The sequence below is a fragment of the Pleurodeles waltl genome, chromosome 3_1 (genome assembly GCF_031143425.1).
Source record: "Pleurodeles waltl isolate 20211129_DDA chromosome 3_1, aPleWal1.hap1.20221129, whole genome shotgun sequence".
Lineage (NCBI taxonomy): Eukaryota > Metazoa > Chordata > Amphibia > Caudata > Salamandridae > Pleurodeles > Pleurodeles waltl.
The window spans coordinates 1,322,600,671-1,322,615,414 of record NC_090440.1 but is presented as its reverse complement, the minus strand read 5'-3'; positions in this window follow the sequence as shown (position 1 = coordinate 1,322,615,414).

Sequence of the window (14,744 nt, the reverse complement as noted above, 5' to 3'; positions counted from 1 at the left end):
GCTAAGATTGGGAGTTGGGGTTGGGAGTCGAAAAAAATGGCGCAAATCGGGTTGAGGCGAAAAAATTTCCTCAGCCTGACTTGCCCCATTTTTTGGCGCCCAAGCTCCATATCCCCCTACGCCGGCGCTGCCTGGTGTACGTGGTTTTTTTCCACGCACACCAGGCAGCGCCGGCGGCTAACGCCGGCTAGCGTCATTGATTAAATACGGCGCCCGCATGGCGCTTCAGAATGGCGTTAGCCGGCGCTAATTTTTTTTACGCAAAACTGCGTTAGCGCAGTTTTGCGTCAAAAAGTATAAATATTTTGCCGTTTGTGTAGTCTTGTTCATACCTTATGAATTTCCTTTGTTTCTTTGCTTCAACTTCTGATTTATATTTGTGCACATTTTTCTCCATACTTCTCAATCTTTTAGTTACCTTTTCTTGTTTCCTTGCTCTGATCTTCAGTTCAATATCTGAAATAATTTTGTGAATATTCTCTCTATCTATTTTCATGTATTTAATAATGATGAGCAGCATGTTTTTTAAACATTGTATGCTATTTTAACCCCATTCTTCAAGCATTTCTGGTTTTCTGTCTGGATGGTTAGGCATGCTGAAAATTCTTAAGCCCCTTGGGACTCTGCCTACCTAAATATATTTTTCTAAGGTAATAATTTCCCATTTTTTTCTTACTTCTGTCTAAAGTTTTAAGTAGTCTTTCAGTTGATTATACAGTTATTTTAAACTTAATTCACTTTCTCTAGCTTTCGCACCTTCATTTATTATATTAGAGTTTATGTTGCCAAATAATTTCTCTGCTTTCTGTGCTGTTTTCTGAGTTCTTCGTGTTGCACTGGCCTGCATTGTTATTTAGCTCTTGCCCCCAAAGGTCAACAATACGAGTGAGCATGCTTCTAATACTATTTCTCTCGTTGTAATCACCGAAGTGTACTTGCACAGATACAGTATCCAGAGTTAGACTTCTGCTAATACTTGCTATGATACAATGTAGCTAAAACAGTAGCGTCTTACCTTTGGGAGACTCCCATTTCAAAAGCACCCTCCGACCCTGCTGTCTGGCGCTCAACCTCCGTGTTGTTCCAGCGCTCTGTCTTTGTGCTGTTGGCTCTCATAGTTGAGTACACTTTCCGTGAAGGGATAATGATTGTTTCGTGGTTTTAGCCAACACTCCTCCTTCGAAGTTTAGTCTATTATAAGCATTGGGCACTGCCACTTATTTTATAATGATTTCACAATGCGGTCGCAGGATGCCAAAATTGCCAGTGCTTGCATCGGAGCTTGACCTTGCTCCACTAATGCAAATTACCAAGAACAACGATGCACTACAGGGTGATTAGTTGTTATTCAAATTTTACTGTATTTCATATGCAACACTCCCACTCTACACCAACAGGTTTCAACTTCCAAAAGTCTTGGTCACTGTGTGTGAGTCCCACCTCGCTTACAATATATAATCACTGAAGTCAATTTAGCCTAGAATGACACATCTTGGGACATGTAGCCTAAGAAGAACATTTACACCTTAATACTAAGGGCCTCATCATGACCCAAGCGGTCACCAGATTGCAAGAATCACGGACGGACCGCTGCCAAAGCGACAGTCTGACCACGACATTACAACCATTGTGAAAGCACCACGGCCAGACCACCGGCACCGCCACTTTCAGCCACCAGATGGCCTGGTGGTGCCGGTGGTCCCAATCCGCCAGGGCAGCCCTGGCGATTATGACCCCTCTCTTCTCTGGAGTTTACATGGCGGTTTCACTGCCATGTAAATGCTGGAAGAGATAGGGTCCTGGGGGCCCATGGTGACCCCTGCACTGCCTATCCACTTGCTAGGGGCAGTGCATGGGCCCTCATGGCCAGCCCCATCACACAAAAAACTGTCATTCCGCCCACTGGCGCAGCAGGAAACACATGATGGGTCCAGCGGAAAGGAGACCACACTGGCCTTTTCTGCCAGCCAAACTCATAATGAGGGCCTAAGTGTGTGATTTATATTATTGAATACATGTGTGGAAAGAAATATGTGGGACACACCATTTGAAATCTGAACAAAATCACATTAGAACACATCTGAGAAGCTTCAGCCAAGTCCCAGAAATAAAAGACAAAAAAAAAGAAAAGGGGCCAGGGTAGAGTCACCCTCAACCATTAGCCCTGGTGCTGGGTTCCTTGAGGGACCTCACCAGGGCTAAAAAGCTATTTAAAACAAAATAGAATTGAAAAAATCAGCGGATGGATTAGTAGATTTTTCAAAGATTTTTTTTAAAAAAACAGTCTCCCATGCTTCATTTTTTATTTGCACCCGGGTGGGCAGGTCCTGTTGGCATTTGGGGTTAATACAGGAGGACAGCACATAGGGCCTGCCTCCTTGGGCTTTAATGTAGCCCGGGGACCACCACCTCCCTGAGGCAATTGGCCTAATGTGAGAGAGTGGGCAGCGTAGCCCCCCGCACCCTGGGGATCACCACCCCCTGGGGGAAACTGCTTTTTAAGGTGGGGGAGGCCATACAGCCCCCCCAACAACCATGGGGACCACCACCTTCCCAGGGCGAATATACAACTCTGAGTGGGGTGACCGCCGCCCCCCCCCGTACGCCAGGGACCATCACCCAACCAGGGCAAAAATGTTTTAAGTAAGTGGAGCTCCTGCTATGTTCTGGGGTGCCTACCCCCGGGATATAGATGTTTGCTGTGGCTTGGCTGCAGCTTTGCATTTCCAGGTTACAGTGAAGTCATGAGTATTACAAGAATGAAACCTATGTTAATATCCAACTAACATTCAGAATCAGGTGCCTCTCCTGACCACACTTGTTAATGGTTGGTAGAGCTGTAGAAAGCATTTTACCACACGGGAGACTACCATGTTATGGCTTATTCCGCACACTGATTTCCCTGTCCTCAATGGTGGGTATGCGCATGAATGTGGTATAAATGGGACATTTCAAAATCATTAACAAGAGTTATCTTTGGAAAGATGCTTCCTTAGGTGTATTGTGCAGACAGCTAATTAGAGAAGTAAACTCTGCAGCCTTATTTAAAAGCAAATTCAGCCCTGTGACTATGAGGACAGTTTAATTTGATACTTTTCTGTTACACTGATACTATTTTGCATGGTGTTTTTAAAAGTTGAAGTGTCACAGCATGAGATGCGTAATGGAATATATAATGCATGATTAGGTTAGTTCTATTGTGAGAAAACAGGGCTGATTGCAGAGGCCCCCTAACTTTTTGCCCCAATCTTTCACTTTTTGCTGGTGTTTTCCTGACTCTGATGGTCCCCTGGGTACTGCTAACCAGTCCCAGGGCCTGCTTTCTGTCTAAAATGAGTATGTAAATTAGGCTAATTATAATTGGCTATGTTAACCTACCTATAAGTCCGTAGTATATGGTAGGGCATGTAGGTTTAGGCCCTCAAGCATAGGTAGTGTACACATAGGTGCACTGCTGAGGTGCCCAGTGTCATTTTAAAGGCAGACCTGCTTTGCTGGATGTTTTTAAATTAAAGTTAAATGCAAATTCGAGTTTGGAATTGAAAGTACTTCCAAAGTCTTAAACTACCTTATTTTTTTACGTATAAATCACCCCTAAGGTGTGCCCTATGTGCCCCTAGGGTTCAGTGCCATGTAACTATGAGCAGGGACCATATAAAATAGTTTTATAAGCGCTGGTGAAGCAAAACAGCAAAATTTGAGTATCCCTCACTGTAGTGGATGGCCTCCATGGGTTAAAATGGGAAGACTTTATTTTAAATAACAAAGTCCCCTTAAGTGTCAGATACCTCAAGTTTGGTATTAAATTAATTGTTATAATCACTCCCACAACTTATAATTGTTGGATTTAATATAACTAGTTCAGGTAAAGAGTTTTAAACTATACCTGAAAAGTTGCCACCTTCAGCTCTGTAGTGCCCTTCTCGATTGGCCAGCCTCTGGCAGCCTGGCCAGCTGCCTTGATGAGGTGTGAAGTGGCCTGGGCTGAACTTAAAGGATGTGCCTGGTGGAGGAGAACTATCCCAGCAGACGGGGAACCAGGAAGGAGTGAGGGCTGCCAAACTGGTCTTCTAAAGACAGGGAAGGACATTTGGAGTAGCCCAGCACCTCCCTCACATCCTACAACCCCAATTAGGTGCCCTCTTGATTAGATTTGGGGTGTGTTTAAGATGTTTAGCCACACCAGTGGGCGGGCTCAGCCAGATGTAACCTCCAAAAATCAGTTCCAGACATGATGGATTTTTGAAGAATGTTGCTCCCTGGGATTGATTTCTGACACACTTCACAGGAAGCGGTCAACACAGGGGGAAGGACACTGCATCTGACTGAGGTACCAGGACCCCCTTGTTTTTCACCCAGGAGCAAGGATAAGTATGGCAGAGCTGCACCCACACCTCAGATCCCAACCAGATCCCTGCAAGGAACAAGACAAAGGAGAAGAAGGACTCCACCTGGATCCCAGACCTCCACCTAGACACTGCACTATGAAGGACTGCACCAGATGCACTCTTGAGCTTCACCACTAAAAATGACTTTGCTTGTCTTCTACAGCTTTAAGAAGGGACTCCCTGTTTGCTACATGGACAAAGGAGCTAACCAGAGTCCCCTACATCAAGTCCTGCAAGCAAAGCCCAGCTGACCAGCGTCCAGTGGCCATTTGATGATTCTGACCAGGTGCACTCTGGTAATTGTGGTCCCAACTCCCAAGGGGCAAATCAGAGCTTCTGGAACCTTGGAACAAGTTGTGAACACTTCAAGGACCCCAAACGGACCTCTGGAAGAAGATCCAGAAGTTTTTGAGACGTTTGGTGCAATTCCATAAGTTGAAGAGGTGCATTGTGGGAGTTGTAGTGACAGACCTCAAGAGAAAAAACAGAGCCTCTGAACCCTTGGCTGGTGCTGTGGACCACTTTCCTGAATCAAGAAACACTTCTGAAAGTAAGTGTGACAGTGTTACCTTGTGGGTGGTCTGAACTCTGGACTTTGTCTCTTTTCAGTGTGACCTTTTTCAACCCTTTAAGCACTAGTTGCTTCCATGCGCTAAAAAACATTGAGGTGGTAATTATTGCCGGCGGTGGCAGTAATTACCAGCAACAGGCTGATGGTCCGGACCGCCAAATAATGAAGCATATGAAAAACATGTAGCGGTCCATCCACACAACGCCATCTTTGTAGTCCCGACGAGGATGGAGTAGGCTGCCCACAGGCCGGTGGAAAGGACCTACCCGCCCACCAAATAATGAAACACCAGACCGCCAGCAGTTCCGGGGTGGGAACCACTGCCACCCAAAGTGTGGCGGAAACCAACAATAGAAAAGGAAACACTCACCGAAGGCACACAGAAAATGCTGACGCAGACATGGAGAGAGAGTTGGAAATAATGCCAGTGCTGCTCCTTGCCATATACCTTCAGGACCGTGACCGATGACGAAGACGATGACGGTAAGTACCACTGCCTAGTACACATGGGAAGAAAGGGCACAGTTACACTCCCACCCCACCCACCCTGCAACGCACTCCCAACAACACCCACCATCCTAAGCCAAACATACTATAACCAAATGTACTAATCAGACAAGCCAACAAAGACCTGCACCAAAGTACTTACATGTGTGCACCACCCCCCCACAGTGAAATGCTGAACAATGTCACTACATTGTACCAACAGCACTACTGGACACTCAAATTTATTGCAAAGTAAGAACCGTAATGTCCAAATAAGGTCATTGGCCAGTCTATTCTCAAATCACAGAAGGGCCAATGTAGGCCGAACTTGACTCCCACATGTGCAAAGGGTACTCCAATTGAAAGGGTCATCAATGGGGCAGCCACGCACCTCAGGGAACGGGGGGAGGGGGTGGAATGGTGGGGACTTACATCTGGAGGGGCGGTGCTTGTGCTTAGGTTTGGGAGGTGGAGGGGCTTTGGGCTTGCCCTTGGAAGAAGGGGGAGTGGGATTGGACCCGGGGTGGCAGAGGGACTTGGGGCAACATGTGGCCTCTTCCTCCCTGGGGAAGGGGCACGGAAATGGGAAGGGCAGACTGGGGCGTGCTTGGACGAAGAAGGAGTGGACTGGGCAAGGACATGGGCACGTTTAGGGACAAGACGTGGTGGGCCAGTGGGTTCAAGCAGGTCAACACAGGAGAGGAAAAGCTTCTTAGGTGCAGTTAGAGGGGATTTAGAGGCACTTCTGGGAGTGGAGGTTGAGGGACTGCTCGTATCAGGTGTAGGTGTGCCGGACGCGGATGCAGATGCCTGTAAAGTATGCTTATGTGTGGTGGATGTGTGTGGTGTGGATGTCTGTGAATGTCTGAGTGTTTTGGGAGGAGAGGGGGTGGGCACAGTGAGAGAAGACAGACTCCCAGTGTACATGGATGTTGTCTGGGTGTCTGCAGTTCTGGTGAGTGTGCTGCAAGTGTCTGTCAATGTAGTCATGGTGAGTGCAGATGTGGTGTCTAGGGTGCATGACTGGATGTCAGATGTTGTGGTGACTTCATGAATGGGGCCAGCAGCAGTGACTGAGGGTGCAGTGCGTGTGGGTGTGCATAGTGAGGTGACAGACAGGGTGGCGGGGGAAGTCAACACACAGGGGAAGTGGATGTTGTTGTGTGTGCTTTTGTATGTTGCGTGTGAGCCTGACTGTGGCGGGAAGTGTGGTGCTTGTGTTTTTCAGTGTGCTTCTTGTGTGTTGATCTGTGTGCATGGCTGTCTGTATGTGTGCTTGAGATGGGTGAAGGGAGTGGAGTGCTGGAAGGGGTAGAGGTGGTGGGAGGGAGTTAGAAAGACCAGGGACATTGGCTGCTGTCAAATAGGAGGCCAGAGCCTGAAAAGATCTCTGTAGGCCAGACATGGCACCATGAATACTCTCCAGGTATGCATTGCTGCATTTGGGATGCTAACCCTTGGATGACATTCACAATGGTTGTCTGCCCTACAGAGATGGTTCTCAGGTGGTCACTAGCCTCCTCCGTGAGGGGACAGGGCTGACTGGGGCAGGGGATGAGGTCCCTGGGGCGAAGGAGACACCCACCCTCCTGGGTGAGAAGGCACAGGCAACTGGATGGAGAGCAACTGGGAGGGCGGTTATGGTATGGGGGTGCTGGAAGATGTCAAAGATTGTGTGGGCCCAGTAGGGTCCGCCACTACCAGAGAGCTGCCAACGGAGGAGGTATCAGAGTCACTACCTCCAGTGGTAGTTGCCTCCCCGTGGTACTCCCTTTGCCCTCCAACCCACTGGTCATCTTGGCGTCTCTTGACCCTGCCTCCTTGGAACCGTGGGCTGCTGCATCTACACTCGCCAGTGCCTCAGCTCCCTTGCCAGATGATGCTAATGTACACAGGGACACAAGAGCACAGGGGTGGGGAAACAAAAAAAGACAGAAGTACGTAAATTCCTGCAAATATGTACATTTTGGCTCACACACCCATTCAGGTCATGACGTACACTCAGCACAGACAACAGATGTAATGACTATGCCCCTGACTAGTAGTCATGACCCCAGAATACACCACATAACCCTCATGAAACGCGAACCTGATACACAGTGTGGAGTACACCTATGAAAGACCATGCCCAGCCAATGCACTTACAAGTCCATAAGGCCACAATGAATACCAGATGACAGAAAGGGAACCCCTCATAGGCCTCTAGAGACTGCCCAAACTAACCCTTACACCATCCCAGGGACTTGGAGGGGGCAGGACTGCAGGAACACACTTGTCCAAGTGCCTGGCACTACAATGCATACAAACTACAGCACCAACATTCATCTACCAAAGTGGAATCACAACCACATTAGTACTTACCCCCTTGTGGCTGCTGTGCTGCCTTCAAACACCCATCCAAATCCGGATAGGCCACTGCCAGAATGCGGGCCATTAGGGGTGTCAGGGTCCGACGCGCACCCCTTCCTTGTTGGGAGGCCTTCCCCAGCTGGGCCTCTCCGGTCTTCCTGGCCCAGCGCCTCAGGTCCACCCACCGCTTCCTGCAGTGGGTGCTTCATCGGTTGTAGACACCCAGGGTCCGCACCTCCTTGGCAATGGCTTGCCACAGGCCTTTCTTTTGGTGGGCGCTGACCTGCATGGGACACACAGAGCAAAGAAACAGACGTCAGTGTGTGCACCAAATACAATTGCCATCCCTTTCCATATGGGACGGCCATTGTTGACAGGCATGTTTTCAGCTCACAGGCAGAACATGCCAGACAATCTACAGCTGGGAAGTCACACATCGGACACACATGCATACAGGCATCCGTCACAATCACACACATCTAAGCATGACAGATGCCAACTCACCTGCTCCTCTGGCATACAGGGGTAGTACCCCGTCCACCAGCTTCTCCAGCCCCTGCGCTGAAGGCCGGGGCCCGTTCCCCTGTAACCTGCGCCATATCAGGAACCAGACTCAGGACACAGCAGCACATGCAGTGGATACTACCCTTCAGGGGAATCAGGAGTCAAGTGTCTGACAAAATGGTGTAGGTACCGCAGCGGTGTGCTCCATAACCGCCGGCAGCGATCATGATTGGCCCAGGTTCCCTTATTAACATCCATGTAATCCAATGATCAGGTGCATGGCGGGCTTCCGCCATGTTGACTAACACCAGCGGAATAAAGTCACTTCCACTCTATCATACCTGGATGGCAGGAGGCTGCCATTTTGCTACCACCATGTCACCATAGCCTGGCCCCAATCTCTCTCCCCTTCGTCGCTTGCTGACATGATTCTATAATCCTCACATGTACCCATTTTTGGAAGTGTATCCACACTGTGATGCCATTATGACAGATTTAACTCAGCACACATTTGCCTGACGGTATACTGCCTACTTTCCGTTTGTGTGTGTTACCTACGTGTTGCACATCATGGGTTGCATGTGTAAGTTGACACAGAATGTGTTTTTTCCTCCCCCCTAGGTACAGACCCATGTGGCGAGGGAGGGCCCCATCTGTATACAGACCCCTGGTAGATCTGGAAACTATGGAGGAACGTCACATCATTATCACCTATAGACTCAATAGAGCTACAATTTATGACCTCTGTGCATTAATGGATCCTGTTCTGAAACTGGCAAATCGAAATCAGCATGCCATCCCTACAACTGTGCAAGTGCTATCTGTGCTCCATTTTTTTGGCTATGGGCTCATTTCAGGTGACAGTGGGCATGGGTGCTAGGATCTCGCAGCCAATGTTCAGCATCATCTTGTCAAAATTCCTGGATGCCTATGTTCAACACTTGCAAACATGTGTCCAGTTTTTCCAGAGGACTGAACTTCCCACCATCAAATCAGGATTCTATGCCTTTGCAAAATCCCCTATGTGATAGGTGTGATAGGTGTCATTGATGGAACCCACTTAGCTCTCATACCACCAAGAGTGAACAGGTGTATAAGAATTGTAGAAACTATCACTCCATGAATGTACAATTGGTGTGTACTGCTGATCAATGCATATCACATGTCAATGCCAGATTCCCAGTATCAGTCCATGATACATTTGTCCTGAGAAACAGCAGTGTGCCATACATGATGGAACAACTACAAGGGGACAGAGGATGGCTCATAGGTGAGTGTGTATGACACTGGATCAATACATAGCTAACAGCCAGGCTGTATCCAAGTAAAGGTAGTTTGTTCAAGTCCTCTTTCGCCCACTTTTGAAGGTGATTCTGGCTACCCCAACTTACAATGGCTCCTGACACCTGTGAGGAATCCCAGGACAGATGCAGAGAGGAATTATAATGAGGCCCATGGGCATACTAGGAGGGTGATTGAGCGCACCATAGGTCTCCTGAAGGCTAAATTTTGTTGCCTCCATCTCCCTGGGGGATCTCTGAGCTATGTCCCTGACTAGGTGTGTAAGATAGTGGTGGCCTGCTGCTTGCTGCACAACTTGGCTGTGAGAAAAGCTATCCTCCTTCAGGGCTGTACAACCAGCCCTGCAACCTCAGAGAGGGGATGAGACTGGTGGTAAGGAAGGAGAAGGGAAATATCTCAACTCCAGGACCCAGCCAATCCGCCTATACTTCCAGTGACTCTAAGGTACTGTTCAATGATGCTGATGTATTCACTGCATAGTTTCAGTCTGACTCATGTGATAAGTAATGTGGTGTCTATTATCAGTGACAATGCTAACTGATGACTGAAGTGGCATGTGCCAGGAAACCCAATATTGTGTACAGTGTGGCATACTTCAGACGCTACAGTCCATTGGATCCCCTCCTTCAATAAAGGAGAGATTATGAGATTAACTGTCTAATGCACACACACTCACAATTCATATCTCATATTGATGAGGGACATACAATTTGAGTGCATAGGTGTATTTATTGAATGGCAAAATGTACATGAGTGTTGGGATAGTGGAAGGGAGTGGGCACATGGTGCAAATACATACTCAGGTACATATGCTCAGCTGTTGGTAGAACTAGGTAGTCCATGTGGCCTTTGGAAGATGGTGTGATGGCAGTGGCATGTCAACAAGGTATCTCAGTGGCACAAAAGGGAGACAGTTCAGGGCAGAGTCACTTCCTGACACTGGGCTTGGTCTTGGCTGGTGTTTGAGGGCACATTTGTGAAGGTGAAGCTGGGCTTCAGGGGTAGGGGTGCTGGTTTGCTGTGTGTCCTCTGGCTGTGCCAAGAGTCCAGTAGCTGCTGCAGATGTAGTAGGCAGGGCAGTGTCCTGCCTATTGGTCAGGGCTTGCAGGTGGGTGGAGGTCTCAGACTGGCTGTGGTACTGGTGCTGCAGCACCCCTGCAATGGAGGCCATGGTGACATTGATCTGTTTCCATTGCTCCCTGGCCTCCTGGTGGTATCTGCAGCCTCTGATTCTCCTCCAAGGTGGCCAGGATCTGGCACATCCAATCGTGGGTATGGTGATATGCTCACAGGACCTCAGATATCACCTCCTGGGCTGCTGCATCCATCTTTTGGCCACCCCCCCGGGCCACTGATGCCCTCCCTCTGACCCTAGCCCCCTGTGCCTGTGTCCCCTGCACAGGTCTGGCAGTCCCACATGCACTGGGCCCTTCATCATCCTGCCTGTTGGTGGGTGGAGACTCCGGCCTCTGTACATGTGGCCTGCCAGTCCGTGGCCGGGAGACACTGTGTGGCGATGGTGGCAGGGTGGTAGGGGTGTCCGTTGTATCCTGGGTGGGGCTGCTGGAGAGTGACAGTCCAGAACTGTGTGATGGGCCTGGGAAGTCCTCTATTTCAAGGCATCCCTTTGCACTCTCCTGAGTGGGGCCTCTGTCTTCAGGTGGGGCGATGGCACTCCTTGACCTCTCCATGCGGGTGGCATGGGTGGTGGTGCCTGTGTGTGGGGGAATAGACAGATGATTGTCAAGTACTTTATCAGCAATTGCTGCACTGCTCTGCACTATTTGATGGTTATATTCCACTGCCATGGCATGCAAGGTCCCTTCGTGTACATTTAGTTGCATTTTGTGAGGGGGTGGAGGTACATTGTGGGTGCTTTAGTGCCACTGGGAATCTATGCAGAGGTAGGTGACTGTGCCCAGGGGGACTGGATGGTGGTCTTTTTATGGGATTTTGGGCATGCAGGGTAGTTGGATGTGGGTGTTGTGGCTGGGTAGGGGATGGGGTCCTGGTGGTAGTGAGAGGGGTGGAGTGATACATGCATTATAGGTGTGGTGACTGTTAAGGTATTGTAGTTGACTTACCAAGTCCAGTCCTCCAGTGAGTCCGGTGAGGCCCTCTGGGTGCAGGATAGCCAGGACCTTCTTGCTAGGTGAAGGTATTTACATGCCCTTACCAATGGTCCACTTTCCAACACCTATTATAGCAAAGCTGTGGGCGGTTTAAGAACTGTTCCTGTTGTGTTTTGTACACATGTGCCTTCTGACTGCCTGTGGTCTCCGACCAAGCATTGCAGGAATGTGAGCCAATGAGGTGACCTAGCACCTTTCAATAACTGCCAGCAATAAGCACCACCTCAAGTTTCCTATATGCTGCACATTGTATTCAGTTTTTCTTACAGCAACTGCATTCTTTTGCATTGCAAACTGAAATCCTGTTCTCTCCAGAGGTCTGGCAGTTGCTAGAAAGAAGGCGGGCTGGGGAGACAGCCTGACCGCTTAGGGGCCAGCGACAAACCCCTACCGAGGGAGGAACCCATAAGAAGGAGGAATCAGAGCCAGGACAATTCCAGGTCGGAGGACGATCCTTCACCTGCATTGCAGCAAGGAGCTGGAACAACCTCTCCCTACACCTCAGACTAAGCACATCACTCACCATCAGGAAGAACCTCAAGATGTGACTCTTCGCATGAGGCACCTCTCCTCCCCCCCCAGCACCTTGAGACCCTCACGGATGAGTAGCAGTGATTTACAAAAACTGATTGATTGATTGATGGATTGACTGGCAGTGTGATTCAACTGGACCAATCATTAGGGGGCCCCCAGGCAATACCACTGGGCTATAAAGACAGGGGGGTCCCCAAGGAGGTCATGTGCCTTCACCATTGACCCACCCATGCCAAAACTGTAGGCCTTGCAGTTACAGACATCAGGTGGCGGAGGGTGGAGGAAGCACAGAGAGACAGCATAGGGAGCGCTATAACCAATGGAGGAGCCCTCTATTTAAGTCCTTGGTGTGCCATATGGCATGGGTATGGGGAGCAGGCTATTGGTCAGCAAGGGGTCAGCAAAGGACGGACATGGCATTTGCAGCCCGGGTTAGGCTCAAGGGCCTCCCACAACACTTACCTAATGGAACTGGAGCTTCCGACAATTTGAGCGAGAATGATGCTTTGTGCTTGGGTAAAATTTTTGAAATGCCTTGATTGATCATGTGATGTGAATAAAACTGTGGCTGTTTTGCACCATCAAAGAACTCATGTTCTACTACTGGGGAAGGTTGGGTGCATGCTAATGGCCGGGAGCTCTCTGGGCACTCGCCCATCTGGGAAGGGTTTAGAGATGCAATGGCATTTAAACTTGATCACTGTGATACATACATCCAAACACATTTTCATAACCACAGACGTGCACTCACACAGATACACATAGAAAAAACACACACACATACACACTAAGGGGCTGATTCTAAGCTTGGCGGGCGGCAGGAGCCGCCCGCCAAGCGGGAACCGCCAGAAGACCGTACCGCGGTCAAAAGACCGCAGCGGTCATTCTGGGTTTCCCACTGGGCTGGCGGGCGACCGCCAAAAGGCCGCCCGCCAGCCCAGTGGGAAACACCCTTCCCACGAGGAAGCCGGCTCCGAATGGAGCCGGCGGAGTGGGAAGGTGCGACGGGTGCAGTTGCACGCGTCGCAAATTTCAGTGTCTGCAAAGCAGACACTGAAATTCTTTGCGGGGCCCTCTTACGGGGGCCCCTGCAGTGCCCATGCCGTTGGCATGGGCACTGCAGGGGCCCCCAGGGGCCCCATGACACCCCATACCGCCATCCTGTTCCTGGCGGGCGAACCGCCAGGAACAGGATGGCGGTATGGGGTGTCAGAATCCCCATGGCGGCGCAGCAAGCTGCGCCACCATGGCGGATTCCCATGGGCAGCAGAAAGTCGGCGGTACACCGCCGGCTTTCCGCTTCTGGCAGTCAGAATGCCCGGCGGAGCACCGCCAGCCTGTTGGCGGTGCTACCGCCGACCCCGGCCCTGGCGGTATTTACCGCCAGGGTCGGAATGACCCCCTAAATCGCCCACACTCACTGACGCATCTAAACATCAAGGCCAAACGGTGTACCGGAACTCCAGGGCGTAGCTACATTTGGTGCATCAATTTCAATGGCACTGGAACTCACCTAACCTGATAATTCTTGTATTTACTACCCCTACAGGAGTGAAAGGCCCTTTTTCCTTGCTTGAAAGAGAGCACATGGCATTCTTACTGCCTACTAGTAGTTTGGGCAGTGGAGACTCCACATAGTGTGGCTGCTAGCCCCATTCAGTTCAGAGCCTGAACAAACATAACATAATCAATGCTCACAAATATGCCCTTTTGCAGATGCATATATTTTCAATTTAAGGTCTTAGAGTCCCCTGGCTCAGCACAGTGCACTTTATATGGCCTTTGGTGTGGTGTTGATAGTAGGAGTCCCCAGGAGTGTATCCGGTGCAGTGTGGGATGCCTGTGTGGCCTGTTTAAGTGCAAGATTGTACCCCAACTGTTTTGATTTACACTGTATCCATCAGACAGCACTTCAATAAATGATGAAGGATAAAATGTAACGGACTGAGCAAAATGTTAGCTCTGCTCCACTTATGTGGAGATGGACAGGCAATACAGTAGACAGGTGGATTTGATTTTTACACACTCCGCCTGTTTTGCTGTACTAGATTTCAGACATCAACTAACACACCAAGTCACATACCCATATAGCCACTCACACACCCACTCACTGACCTATGCAGCCACTCACACAGCCACTCACACAGCCACTCACAGACCTATACAGCCAGTCACACACCTACTCACAGACCCATACTGCCATTCAGAAACTCACACACACAGCTACTCACACACCTACTCACAGACCCATACAGCCATTCACAAACACACTCACACACCCACACAGCTTCTCATGTACCCACTCACAGACCCATACAGCAACTCACAAACCCACCAACTGTTCTGTTTTGCTTCAGTCTGAGAGGGAACAAAATGAAAGGAATGCAAAGAATGCAACACTCTTAGTCTGATTCATGAATGTATTAGGGCACTTCTCAGGTTGCATGAAGATAATAACAAGATCACTTAATGTGAATG